This window comes from Lichenostomus cassidix, unplaced genomic scaffold (assembly GCF_008360975.1).
Source record: "Lichenostomus cassidix isolate B80296 unplaced genomic scaffold, HeHo_3.0 HiC_scaffold_43, whole genome shotgun sequence".
Taxonomy (NCBI): domain Eukaryota; kingdom Metazoa; phylum Chordata; class Aves; order Passeriformes; family Meliphagidae; genus Lichenostomus; species Lichenostomus cassidix.
Window position 1 is genome coordinate 4,289,348 of NW_028147635.1, and position 13,130 is coordinate 4,302,477.

General features: G+C 48.0%; 1 long non-coding RNA gene across 2 annotated transcripts; it reads left to right on the plus strand.

Moving 5' to 3' along the window:
- The first annotated feature begins 3,537 nt into the window (after positions 1-3,537).
- On the plus strand, positions 3,538-10,713 carry LOC146421249 (uncharacterized). 2 transcript variants are annotated; one of them, XR_014848821.1, is made up of 3 exons: positions 3,538-3,577; positions 8,816-8,925; positions 9,977-10,713. It is a non-coding gene; the product is annotated as an uncharacterized LOC146421249 (long non-coding RNA). The 2 variants fall into 2 exon arrangements; XR_014848822.1 differs by lacking the exon at positions 3,538-3,577 and adding an exon at positions 4,093-4,186.
- The last annotated feature ends 2,417 nt before the right edge of the window (positions 10,714-13,130 follow it).

Sequence of the window (13,130 nt, forward strand, 5' to 3'; positions counted from 1 at the left end):
ACTAAGTCTTTGTGAATAAAACAGAAAGAACTATGAAGCTTAAAAATACTACCCAGAAAATGAGATAAAAACCAGACGAGATTAAATGTTGATGCCAAAAAATAAATGTATTTTTATTTAATAGTAAGAGAGGCAAAGACAAAGAAAGAGAAAGGTAGAGAAAAGATAGGAAAAGCTAGAGTTAATTAAAAAAGCATAGGATAGGTCACCACCACACTCTGTGCTACCTGTGTGGCTGCTGAGACTGGGTGTGGGGAGCAAAGCAGTTTCTCTTTTTTTTTTTTTTTAATTCCGTTTGAAGTGTCTCTTTCCAATCTTGGGAGCAGTTTGGCTGGAAATGCAGGCCTGGTGTACGATCACTGCAGCCAAACCTCGGTCCACTCGTGGTGCTCTCACCAGGGAACACACGAGTAGGGGTAGGGGTTTCCACAACTCGCTCATGATTTTGGTCCAAGCATGCAGGATCAGACAGTTTCCCTCAAGCAGGTGGTGTCAACTCCTGGAGGCCTCAGGGTGTCTCACAGGTTGGGGTGGGAGGAAGGGGGAGGAAGGCAAAGGTCAGGGATTCTTCCCCTCACTTTCCCCTCCACCTTTTTGCATCACTTTTGCCTTCCTTTTTATGGGCTTCAAGGTGGCCTATGCACAGTGCATCCCACATGTAATTTTCAGGTCTTCAAGAGTGACTATGATAAGCAGTGACTGTAATGATGAAGCACTTTTGGAAGCCTTTCTCTTATGATCAGGCTCTTACAGATCCACTTTGGTTTTTCCCCTTTCCTGGCTCTTTTGGGTGAGCCTGGTGTTGGAATCTCCCTCTCTAGACCTTGGAAGGCTGCAATATCCCCCCTTTGCCTGCCCCAGAGGCACCAAGGCCGGGATGGACAGTCTAGAAACAGATTTTTAAAGAGTTGATCCCATGGAGAAAGAGAAAGTGCTCCTGCCTTCCTAAACCTTTTCCTGGCTGGTTTTACAGCACCTCAGCATTACCCAAACCTGTCCTGTAAAGGATGGGATCAGACTTCCCAACGCTGCTCCCTGGCACAGCACATTTGTGGAAGATGGAAAGCACCTGGAAAATGGCAATTTTGGCCAACTTGGCCATAAAAATTTAAGAGGCTTCAATGAAGCCCCAGGTTCAGAGCTGGAGCAATATTGTTTCATAGGGACCTTAAGACTCTTCCATTCCAGTGGTTTCACGGAACAGAGAGCAGCAGGAACTGCGGATCCAGAGTGGGAAAGGTTCTCCTCCCAGAGGGTGTTGGGCACTGGAAGAGCTCCCCAGGGAATGGTCACGTTCCCAAGGTTGCAAGAGTTCCAGGAGGGATTGGACAACATCCTCAGGGACAGGGTAGGGTTGTTGGAGTGTAAGTGCAGAGCCAGGGGTTGGACTCAATCCTGAGGGGATCTCTTCCAGCTCAGGGCATTCCATGATTCTATGAAACTGCTCCGACCTCATGCTGGAAGTGTCTCCACCACGTTTCCCTATTAGATAAAATTAAACACGTGGGAAAACCAGAGATATCCCTTAAAATTAATTTAATGAATGAACTCTGTGGCTGCAAGACAGATGCTGGCAGCTCCTGGGAGGCTCTGTGCAAGAAGCAATGTGGGAGGGCAGGAACATGGCCCAGAAAAGGGCTGCGGCAGAGAGCTAATCCTCCCTGTGCTGTGACCTCTGGTCTCCAGGTTTTCCAAGTTCGTCCCGTCTTTTAGCCAGGCTTTGGACAAGCCGAGTTCATCCTGCTTCCAAGGAGTCAAATGCATTTGTTCCCTCCCCTTCTGTCTCCTGCAAACGGAGAGCTGATGGTGGTAATCCCTGAAAAAGGCAGAATCAGGAGAGCTAGAAAAGCTTTTAATTACTTAGTTAATTATGAACGACTGTGTTTTGGTTTAAACACTGGCCACCCGCAACAGCTGCTCACTTGCTGTCCCCTACCACAGCTGGGCAGAGGAGAAAGGAAAAAAGATTAATGAAGGGTTCATGAGTGGAGATAAGGACTGGGAGAAAACACTTCAAGGACTGGGAGAAAACACAGGCTCAACTTAGAGTTGCAAAGTGAATTCATCACTAAGAGAGTCAGAGGAGGATAATGAGAAATAAAATAAAGCCCTTGAAGACACTTTTCTTCCCCCCACCACCTCACTCCTTCCTACTGACAGTTCAGGGGGGGCAAACTGTTGGGGTTTGGGTTAGTCCATCACCAGGATCTTCTTCTGCTGCTTAAGAAGAGAGGAGTCCTTCCGCTGCTGCACTGTGGGGTCCCTCCCATGGGAGACAATTCTCCAGCGTGGGTCCAAATCTCACAGGCAGCAGTCATCCCAAAATTGCTGCAACGTGAGTTTGCCCCATGGGTAATCAGCCCTCCCAAAACGGCTGCGGTGTGGGTCACGCATCCATGCGGAGCAGTCCTCCAAGGACAGGCTGCTCCAGCTTCAAAGCAGGGCCCCTGTCTTGACCAGGTCTTCCACTGGAACACAGCCTCCTCCAGGCATCCACTTGCTCCAGCGTGGGCACCTCCCCCAGGGGCTGCGAGTGGATCTCTGCAGCCCCCATGGACTCCCATGGGCTTAGTGTGTCCATGTTGTTTGTCACATGTTCTCACCTGCTCCTCTTCTCACACTGGAAAGGAACTACATGTGTACTTTGTTTTGATTTCTTCTTAAAGACGTCATCACAGAAGCATTGCCAGCATCTCTGTTTGGCCCAGCCTGGGCCAGCGGCATGTCCATCACCTTCAGAGCCATCAGGGATTGGCTCTGCTGGACACGGTGGAAGCTTCCAGCAGCTTCTCACAGGAGCCGTTTTTGCGGCCCCTGCACTACCAAAAACCAGGCCAAGCAAAACCAACACACAGACTGCAAAAGTGCCAGGCCAGGAGTTTGTCACCCTCAGTGAGAAGGTGGAGCTGCATTTCTCCCAGCAGGAGGAGGAGCAGTGCAAAAGTAATGAGAGCAAGGTGTTACAAACGACTCAGACCCCAAGTGGGAATGAGTTATAAAAATTTGATTGAGAACAAAAAAATTTCACAAAGCAAAAGGGACAGTGCATAGCAAAATTCTAGAGGTGCCCCCAAAATATGGTGGCCCTGCTTTTTATACTTTTGGTGTTGCATCAGGCTTATGCATATTTAATTTCTGTTTTACATAGTCTTGCCCTAAACCACTACTTTTGTTGCCGGTGTAGTTTTGTCACTGCGGTCGTCTGGGTCCTCACTGGATGAAGTCCTGCTCCTCTTATGGTCGTGCCTTGAGGGTTTGGTCAGCAACAGTTCGTCCAATACAAACTCAAAACCTCTGTTACAACACACAAAACCACACCCCTTGGTGAAAGCCATCTTTACAGCTGGGCTATTGCAACAACATTAGCCATTCCATAACATATACAATTACTTTAGTATTTACCAACACTAACGTTATAATGTTTACTATCATCTCCTACAATTATAATATTATTATAAATTCATTTAATATTAAATCATGTAATACTTTGAGAAAGCCAATCCCTATTAACTTGTTTGTCACAAAGGGGAGTCCCGCCCACTCCCGTCGCGTTCGGGAGTACCAGCAGCGACCAGAGGTGAAGAAGATGGGGGCTAGGGGAGGTCCGAGTGGGCTTTGGGGGGCTCTTGGGGGCTTTGAGGGTTTTGAGGGGGGCCATGGTTGCGTTTGGAGGAGTTTCAAGGGGGCTGGTGGTGTCAGGGTAGGATATAGAGGGTCCTGGGCGCAGTTTTGGGCATTTGGTGGGTCGGGGGGCTGGAGTGCTTTGGAGGAGGTTTAAGGAGCTGAAGGGGGACTCCTGGCGTGACCGAGGAGGAGGGGATTTTTCGTCCTGGGAGGCTCAGGATGGGATTCGGTGGTTCGGGGGCGCTCTGGGGAGAGTCGGGGTCATCGAAGTTGGCCTTTGATTGAATTAAGCTGAATTTTGAGGTGATTGCAGGCCCCCATTTACCCTTTGCAACCCCTTCTCCCCCTCGCCAGCGCCCTCCCCAGCGTTAACGGCCCCTCGGTGGGGGGCAGTCCGGACCCCCCTCCGCCGCCCTCCTGCCCCCACCGCCGGCTCTTCCCCTCCACCCCTGCAACTCCAACTCTTTGTGGGGATCCGAGGACCGCCCCAATCGCCGGAGGCATCTCGAGCGGCTGCGCCGAGGCAGCCCCCTCGCAAAAAGAGCCGCAGGGGTTCCTGCAGGTGTGTTCCCCGAGGATCTGGGGGGCACCTGGGGGCGTCGTGGGCGGGAGAACCCAAGAAACCATGGGAGGGGAGGAAGGGGCGCAGAGGTGTCGCCTCCTTCTTCGTTGCTTTTCATGCGCGGCGGCGGAGGGGGCTCGGTTTGTCAGGTAGGGACGGTCTGCCCGCACTCCCGCGAGCGCCTCCCGCCCCGGGCCGGGACCCCCGCGAGCGCCGGGAACACCGGGAGCGCCGGGATCCCCGACCGGCAGGGGGGACGGGCGGGCCCCGTGCCGGCTCTGCCTGCGGGCACAGCGGGCCGGGGCGGCGCGGGCTTCGCTCCGACGGGACGGCGGCGGCCGCTTCCGGGCCCGTGCCGGTCGCGTCCCGCGGGGAGGTGTCAGAGGCGCTGCTCGCCCGGCGGTAGCTCCGCACCGGCGGGGCAGGGGCAGCGCGGCGGGCGCGGGTCTCGCTCCCTCCCCGACTCCGCCGCCGAGGTCTGGGTCGGGGGGCGGGAGGAGGCAAAGGGCGGGTTCGGTCCCCGTCCGTCGGTGCCCGGCCGCGGCCCGTCATTGTTCGGCGTGTCTGTTCTCCTCCCGTGCTAAATAGTACGTAACGAGAAGATTGCTGATACAGTTTATTACGTAAGTGCTAGTCTTTGAAAGTCTCATAGAGGTGGGACATCATCTGCGCACAGTCAAAGCAAATTGCAAATGGTGGACACGTTGCAGGTTCAGTTAGGGTAATGGTTATTGTTGGTGAGACCAGTGTATGTTCCCTCATTTTATAAATTTCTTTTTAACGCGTTGACAAAAATTGTACCGTTAGAACTTTAAAATATGTGCGTGTGGAATGTTAACCCCAGAAAAGTTGGGCTTTGGAGACATTTCTTTGAAGAAGAATAACAAGACTTGTTTATACGAGATCACTTACTAGCTGAGCAAAAGCTCGGTTATCCTGATGGCCAAAAAGATAGGCTAGAAATAAAACCCCATAGACCGGTGTCTACAGAGCAGATATTTGCTTATTGCAGCGCTGGAGGTGAGGGGGATTTCTCCACCTAACTCACCCACTTTTGTCAAGTGCTGTGGCTTATTTATACAGTAAGTATTTCTTAATGTTACTATGTCATTATAACATCATTGTATATGCCCCCAAACTAATTTACATAATATGATCTCATGGTTATAAATAGTTCTTTTGCACTGCACTTGTGCCTCCCCAGTTCGGTGGTCGTGGGGGTCTTCTTTGATGAAGGCTCAAGGTCTTCCTCACATCTGAGCATTTCAACTTTGTCTTCGGAGCGTGCGCAGTTCTGGTGCTTCTCGGTCTTTCTGTCTCTAACTATTCTAAATTCTTTATTTTGTGGCTGATTGACTTTACATTTGCCAGTTTCTCATTAGTACATCCTGCTGCTTCCCAGTACAGCTATACATGTCTCTTTCTGAAACTATACTTGTCTGTTCTTTGAAACTATCCACCTGGGGAAGTTTTTGGTTTTCTTTTTCTTTTTTTTTTTTTTTTTTTTGTCTATCCAAGCATTAAGCAACTAGTTAACCATATACTATCTATTACATTGTGTAGAAAGTTATGACTCATGTTATTTTAGTACAGAAAGTTATGATTCATATTACATTGGTATCTTATAACTCAAGCTATATGAGCATCTTGTAACTTTGACCCACGTTATATAGGCATCAATCCATTTCCTTATTCAATAAGAACTAGATATTATATAAATAAATCTTCAATAAAACTATGTTTATTATGTCTATTAAATTATTTCAATAAATAAATTAATATTAAATACTAACATAATAATTTGCTCCTATTCTAAGTTCCCCTGGGTACTGGCCTAGTGATATTGTTGATGTATTTGCTTTATAAAAATGGATTTAAAAAAATAGTGGAGAGCTTTGTTCTACAATAGAGAATAGTCTTGGAATTGTTGAGTATTCACCATAGAGAGTTGAAGTATGTAAAATTTTCTACATGAAAATATGCAGAAAGTTTCTGCTGTTTAACATCTGTGACAGGTGAATGTAGCATTTCTTTGCAAAGGTTTCTTTTGGAATTTTTTAGTAGTGAACCAGTGAAATTCGCAGCTTTGTTTCCAGGATTTGAGAGAAGATAGTTAGCTCTCTTTTTAAGAGCTGTATGGTCTCACACAGCACATAGGAAGTTTTGGTGGGGATTCTTAAAAAGCAGCAAGAGTCCTTCTTAAATGGCATTTATTTTTGTGTTTGGGATTAATTTTCTCTTGAAGGACAGCTTCACTGGATGAAGGCTTTGATTGTTGTCAACTTGTAGCATGAAATCATATTTGTGACGGTTACTGTAATTGTTTTCTGTTTTCTCCTGCAAGTTTAAACGCAGAGTTCAGTTTGGTTTTGAATGTAATGAGTCTGAAGTAATAGGGATTTTTTTCTTTCCTGTGTGTTTTCCTGAGGATGATGATAAAAATAAATTCCCAAGAAGTTAGGACTTAATGCTGTTTTTAATCTGATTGAGTTAACTGTACTTGATGATATCATTGTACTTTGGATTTCCGATTGCTGTTTGCTCTCCAGTAACCAGCTCTCTGTGCGTTGCTGCCTTCCACACTCAAGAGAAAGCACCAGATGCTTTAACCACGTGCATTTTCAGAACTTGCTTCTTCATCTCTGGGTTTCTTACTAACCTGCTCACAATACTCAGATGTGTGTCATAGCAGTTTGTCAAGACAACTGTCTCTACTCATAACTTGACTGCAGTTCAGTGGCAGATTTCTATCCCTGTGTGCGGGTTTGACAGAATTCTTGATCTTTCGAGCATATTAGTTGGCTCTTCAGAATCTTTTTTATGTAGTGGGCTTGCACCTTGAGTAACAATGGTATTTTGCTAGTTTCTAGATATGGCTGCTTTGCTTTTCTGCTGAGGGGACAGTTACTACTCGGACCCAATCATTCCCTCACTTTGTTGACAGGGTGAACGTGGAGTAACAGCAGGAATTGCTCTCTATTAAGACAATCACATGAAACTGTCAGCTCTTGAGGGAGAAATAGAACAATCATGTATACGGTTAGTCTGCTCCTTAGGTACATTGTACAATGTTGCGTGCACAATACTGTAGTCCACTTGCAGCCTTCTCTTAGGAAGAGCTAGTGAGATAATACTTAATGAGTAAGTAATTAATGGTTTATCATGTGTTTGGCATTTTTCCAGATGACATTCAAATCTTGGTCTGAAGACAGGTAGCTGTCTCGGAATTGTCTTTACTTGATCTTAAGAGTCTCACAGCCTTTTTTTTTCATACTGTGATTCTGTGATTTATTTTACCATTAGGGGCTGGGACATTACAAAATAAAGCTTAAGGGTAAAACTAAACTACCATAATTAAGACCTAATGAAAAACCTGATGAAAAATCTTGTAAGTAGTGTCCAGCTGTGAAAAGTTTGTGAATTGTTGCATAATATGTACGCAGTCTTTGCCAGAAGCCAAAGTAAAATCCAGAGTAGTGTTACAGTGCGTTATTCATGAGGCATTTGTTCCCTGGAATTGCCTGTTTAGTAAATGGGAAGACATACAGTTAGAGCAATGAGTGTGATAAGAGTCATGAAGATGAGCCCCTCTGACAGAGTGCAGAATCATACTCAGAGTTCTCCATCCTCTCTAATAAATGAGTCAGGCATTTCTGGAGAAAAGCGCTGTGAAAGCAATTGCACAGTCCAATAGTATATTCCAAAGAGGATGGCATGTAGGTTTTCATCCTCATTTTATGAGTCTCCTAATGATGGTACTTGCTTTGTCACCTTTGCTGCTTATCGTCTGTTCTGTTTATGCGCAACTTTTTGCTTTAGAAAATTTGGGCAATCTTATTCCATACACTGACAGCCTATTGTAGCTTACATGACTTGTCATCACATTTATAATGTTTGCTGTTTGAATTAAGAGTGGCAGTTGTTTTCTCTATTAGTAGAGAGAAATGCTTCTTACCATTTTTTAGATTTTATATACTCGTTTCCTAGTATAAACCCTCAAAGACATTCTGAGTCAGTTTGTTTCACCTGAATTGCAGTCCAGAGTCACAGCTTGACATTTTGGTGCTGGTAGTGATTGTAACTTCTGGACCTCTTACTGTTCTAGATACTGGAGTAGTTAGAGCCATACAAGAAATTGATGTGTCTGGAGTGGTTCCTTTCTCATGTTGCCACTTGTATTCATACACTTTCATGAAAACACCACTACTAACTTTGTCTTTTGCATAAAAACTTTGGCCTTCCTTGCTTTCATTTCTCTTGTTAATGGGTTTCTGGTTTTGTTTTATCAGGGGCAAGGTTCAAATATGAATGAAATTGTTTAACTTTTCAGCTACAGTAAACTTGTCATAAGAAATTCCAAGAACTTAAAAAAAAATCTTCTCTTACATGTGTAGAGACAAAACTATTTATTCACTCCCAATTATGTGTATGAAGTGATAGCATAGTACTACATGCAGTCATTTGAGAAGTCTGCTCTTTTCCTTGAGTTGAACTTTCTCTTCTTTTTAAAAAATGCTGCCTTCTGGTAATAATCTGATAACACAGGACAATTTACCTAAGTTTGAGTTTTGCAACGTCTTTGAAAATGCCTAAAAAGTAAAAAAGTTTGGTATGTTTTTTCCTTCACAGAGTCCCAAGAAAAGAAAAAAAAGGTTTTTTGAGAAAGTGAAAATCAGAGGAAGTGGCTGCTGACATAGGAAGACTGTGCTAAAGAACATTTCGAGGGGAAGACTTTGAAGGTATGTGAGCTTAAGTTATGGTTTGGGGAAAAGTCTTCCTGAAAAGGAGTTTCCTGCTTTGCTTTGAGTGGACCAGCATTTGGAATCAGTTTTGAAATAATCAGGCCAACTTTTATTGCCACTTTGGATGTTTATTGTTGGCCAAAGCTCTGTGGAAGGATTAACGTTGCTAGTTTATCTTGCATACATCATATCTTTGTGTACAAAGAGGATCTTCTGAAAATGTGATTAGTGTAAAGAAATGATAGGTAAAGTGTATGTTTTGTCTTTAATGGTCTCATGCATTGCAGGAATAGATCCTTCGCTTACAGAAATGTCAATTGTTTGTTTGTCTAGTTTTTATTTAAGGTGTGAATGGAGTGCCAAGAATGATTTATTTCATTACTCTAATGGAATATAACTCCTGTAAGCCTCACATTAAGAAACTGAGAAGGACTTTGGAGAGATGGAAATCTTTAAATTAAATGCAGATTGGCTATGGAAACTACTTTCTTCAGAGCTGCTGCTGGAATCCAGGAACACGACTAACTGGAATGAATATTGGCTGTATTTCCTGAGGGGAGTGTTGGCACAAGATTGAGGCATTATGTGACTACCATTGAAGTTTCTCATTGTTAGGCTGACAGAATTTGACACTGATTTATTTGAAATCTGACTGCACCACTGTGGTGGTGGTTGAGAGAAATTGTAAACTGTCTTCGGTAACTTGGTTTAAATTTAAAACAGTTAGAGATCTGGTTGCTCATTCACACAATATTATTAAATGTACATTGAATTTATTGGGGGTTTATAGAGTTGGGAGGCCTTGCGGGGGTCCGAGTGAGATTTGGGGGTCCTCTGAGGTCTGTTGAGGGGGCCCATAGTTGGTGATCCAGAGGGGATTTGGCATCCTGGGAGGGTCAGGATGGGATTTGGTTGTTCCGAGGGACTCTGGGGAGGGTCAGGGTCATGGAAGTTGGCCTTTGGGTAGATTGAAAGGGGAATTAGGATGAATTTTGAGGTGATTCTGGGCTCCCACTTACCCTTTGCACCCCCTTCTCCCCCTCGCCAGCACCCTCCCCCAGCATGGAGGGCCCCTCGGGGGGCCAGGCCGGACCAGCCGCTGCTGCCCTCCGCACGCCCCCTCGGGACAGGGAGGGGACCCCGAATTCGGGCTGTGCTGCCAGCTCCCCCCACCAGGCTGGAGCGACTGGTACCAGCGATGCTTCACCTGGAATTTCCTGGCAAACCGTGAGGCCGAAGTTACCCAAGAGGCCGCTGAGAAGGGAGGAAGCAGACTCGGGGGTGGGACACCAAAATGCTGCCCCCCAGCCTCCACTCGACTCAGCACCTCTGAGCTCCGGCTCTGAGTCACCTGCAGCTGCTTCAGACTTGGAACTCCCTTCTGGGGGGAGTTTCAGAGGGTTTAGTGGTGCTCCCCCCCACTCACAGGAGGATGAGGGTGGGGAGGAGGCCATCAACGACAATTCCCCCGACTATCCCCCGCCCCTCCCTCTCAGGTCAAAGTTCCGCAAAGCCTTTTCCTTGCAGAGCATTGTCCAGAGCGTCCAGGGGATCCTGCAGTTGGAAGGAAGGGGTGCCGGTGGGGGGAGGGCCGACTTCCAGCGCCCCCTGACCCCACGCTCCAACCGACGGCTTTTCCCATCATCCCTCCCCAAGTCCAACTCTTCGAGGGGCTCCAGGGAGTGCCCAAATCCCTGGATTCCTCTCAAGCAGCTGTCCCGAGGCAACCCCCTCCCAAAAACAGAGGGCGGGGTTCCTGCAGGTGCTGTTCCCAGAGAATCAGGGGGGGCAGAGGTGTTGCCTCCTGGTCCATCGCGACAGCAACGACGCAGCCCTGAAGTTGTTCCTGCCCCCAGAGGTGGGTTTGGGGGAGGGTCTGTGGCTCAACGGCTTGGGGGGAGGTGCAGAGGAATTTGTGAGAGCCAAAAACAGGGTTGAGGGGGACTAAGAGAGAATTGGGGGAAGGGGGGTGGGTCTTGTAAAGGGTTTGGGCAGGTCGTGAAAGAATTTTGGGGTACCGTGAGGGATGTTGGGTGCTCCCCGAGAGGATGTGAGAGGCCCAAAGAGGGTTTGAGGGTTTGGGGGCAGTCCCAAGTTAAGGGGGAAACCTCAGGGGGACCAAAAAATAATTTGGGGGAGTCCTTGTGGGAAGAAAAACAAGAGGGAAAAGGGGAGCAAACGGAAAAAAGAGGGAGGGAGGGAGGGAGGGAGTTGTCCCCAGTGACTCCTCCCACCCCGCTGAAAAGGCCTTGAAGTCCCGGCTGAGCCTCTTGTGTGCGACGCTGGCAACCAAGCATCCCGCAGGTCCCCGGGGAAGCACCTTTGTGATCCAGGTGGGAATGGAGACCGTGAAGTAGGGGAGCTTCAGGGGGACTGGACATCGCCTTTGGAGGGGTTATCCTGATTTTGGGGCTTATTTTGCCATTTGACTTCGTTTTGGGAGGACTGGACCTGATACAGGGGGGCTGCACCCCCATTTTGGGGGGCTTTATCCCAGTTTTGGGGCTGTTGTAAGGAGAGCGGAGGTTATCCCAGTTTTGGGGGATAAAATTTTAGGGGATAAAATTTGCACTGTGCAGGCATGGGGAGGCTGTACCTCAGTTTTGGGAGGATTGGGGGTGATTTATCCCAGTTCGGGGTTCCTTGAGGGAGAAGTTTTGTGTCTTCTCAGGGTGGTGGGGGCTGCCCCGTCCCTAGGACCCCCAGTTATTCCCCCAGATTTCCCTGGGACACCCTGTCCTGCTTTTCTTCCCCCTTCCCCCTCCCCCCTGCCGCCAGCCATCCTGCCAGAGCTGTTCCTTTTCCAGACAGCAGTGCTGGACTCGGACCTGCTGCTGTGGGAGGGTCCTCTGTGCCCCAGTCCAGGCTGGGGGAGCCCCCTGGACACCCCCTGGCTGCGTTCCCGTGGTTCCACGGGAACCTGTCCAGGCTACGTGCGGCCCAGCTGGTAGGCAAGAGGGGCGTGAGGGACCATGGGCTGTTCCTTGTACGGCGCAGCGAGACCCGGCGTGGGTGCTACGTGCTGACCCTCAACTGCCATGGCAATGCCAAGGTGAGAGGGCCAGGACCCCCAGGGCAGGCAGTGAAGAACACAGGCTTCAGGCTCAAAGCATGGGGGTTTGGGTGGTTAAGATCTGGGTTTAGGGGAGTTAAAGGCCAGGTTTTGGAGCCTAAACCCAACTTTTGGGGTCCCAGGTATCAGTTTTGAGGTCCTGATGCCAGTGTTGGGATCTCAGGAACTGATTTGGGGCTCAAAACTCAGGTTTGGGCAATTAAAGTGCAATTTTGGAGGTGTCTAAGAGCCGTTTTTAGTGTCTTAACCCCCATTCTTAGTTGAGTCCCCCTTTTTTGGGTCTGAGCCCCCATTTTCGTAGTCCCTGTCTACAGTTCTGGTGTCCCTGAGCCCTGGTTTTTTGGGGCCTGCAGCATGTCCTGCTGCACTTGGACCAAGACGGCCGGTGCTCGGTGCGGAGCCTCTTGTTCGCAAGCATCTTTGACATGCTGGACTATTTCCGGGTGCACCCAATTCCATTCAAGTCACAGGTGTCCTGCAGTGCCACCCTGTCCACCTACGTCGAGGACTTCCACTGCTTCTCTGGTGAGGGGGGTGTGGGTGGGATTTGGGGGGTCCTGGAGTGGAATTGGTGGTTCTGGGGGGCTCTGGGGAGGGTTGGGGTGACCGAGGTTGGGTTGGATGAATTTGGGGGGGTGGATTGAGATGAATTGTATGGTGGTTCCAGGCCCCTCCCCCCCTCCCCCCATTTGTACCTCTGTTACCAAAAATCCGGTAAAATAAAAAAAAATCCTTAATACCAACGCAGCGTTAAGAAGCAGGCATTCTTTATTCCACTGAATGCACAGGGGGATAGCTCCTCCCAGAGCTCTGCATGCTGAGTACCGGAAAATTTCTGTTTCTACTGTATTCTGCATACATATTTGTTGATTGTCCTGGACTAAACGTACATATGATAATAATTTCCCCAAAATCATATTTCCCCTCTCCTTCACACATGTGTTTTTCTCTCCTGGGGGTCTCTCTGGTGGTCCCTCGTGGTCATAGACCCAAGTGTTCCAAGTAGCGTGGCTGAGCTGGCAGGACACTGAGGCTGGTGAACTTCCAGTTCTCCTTTCTACACAATGAGCATTGTGCAGCTTCCATGGGCCAGGAGTTTTGGAGAACAAGCATTGTGTTAGCTCACCAG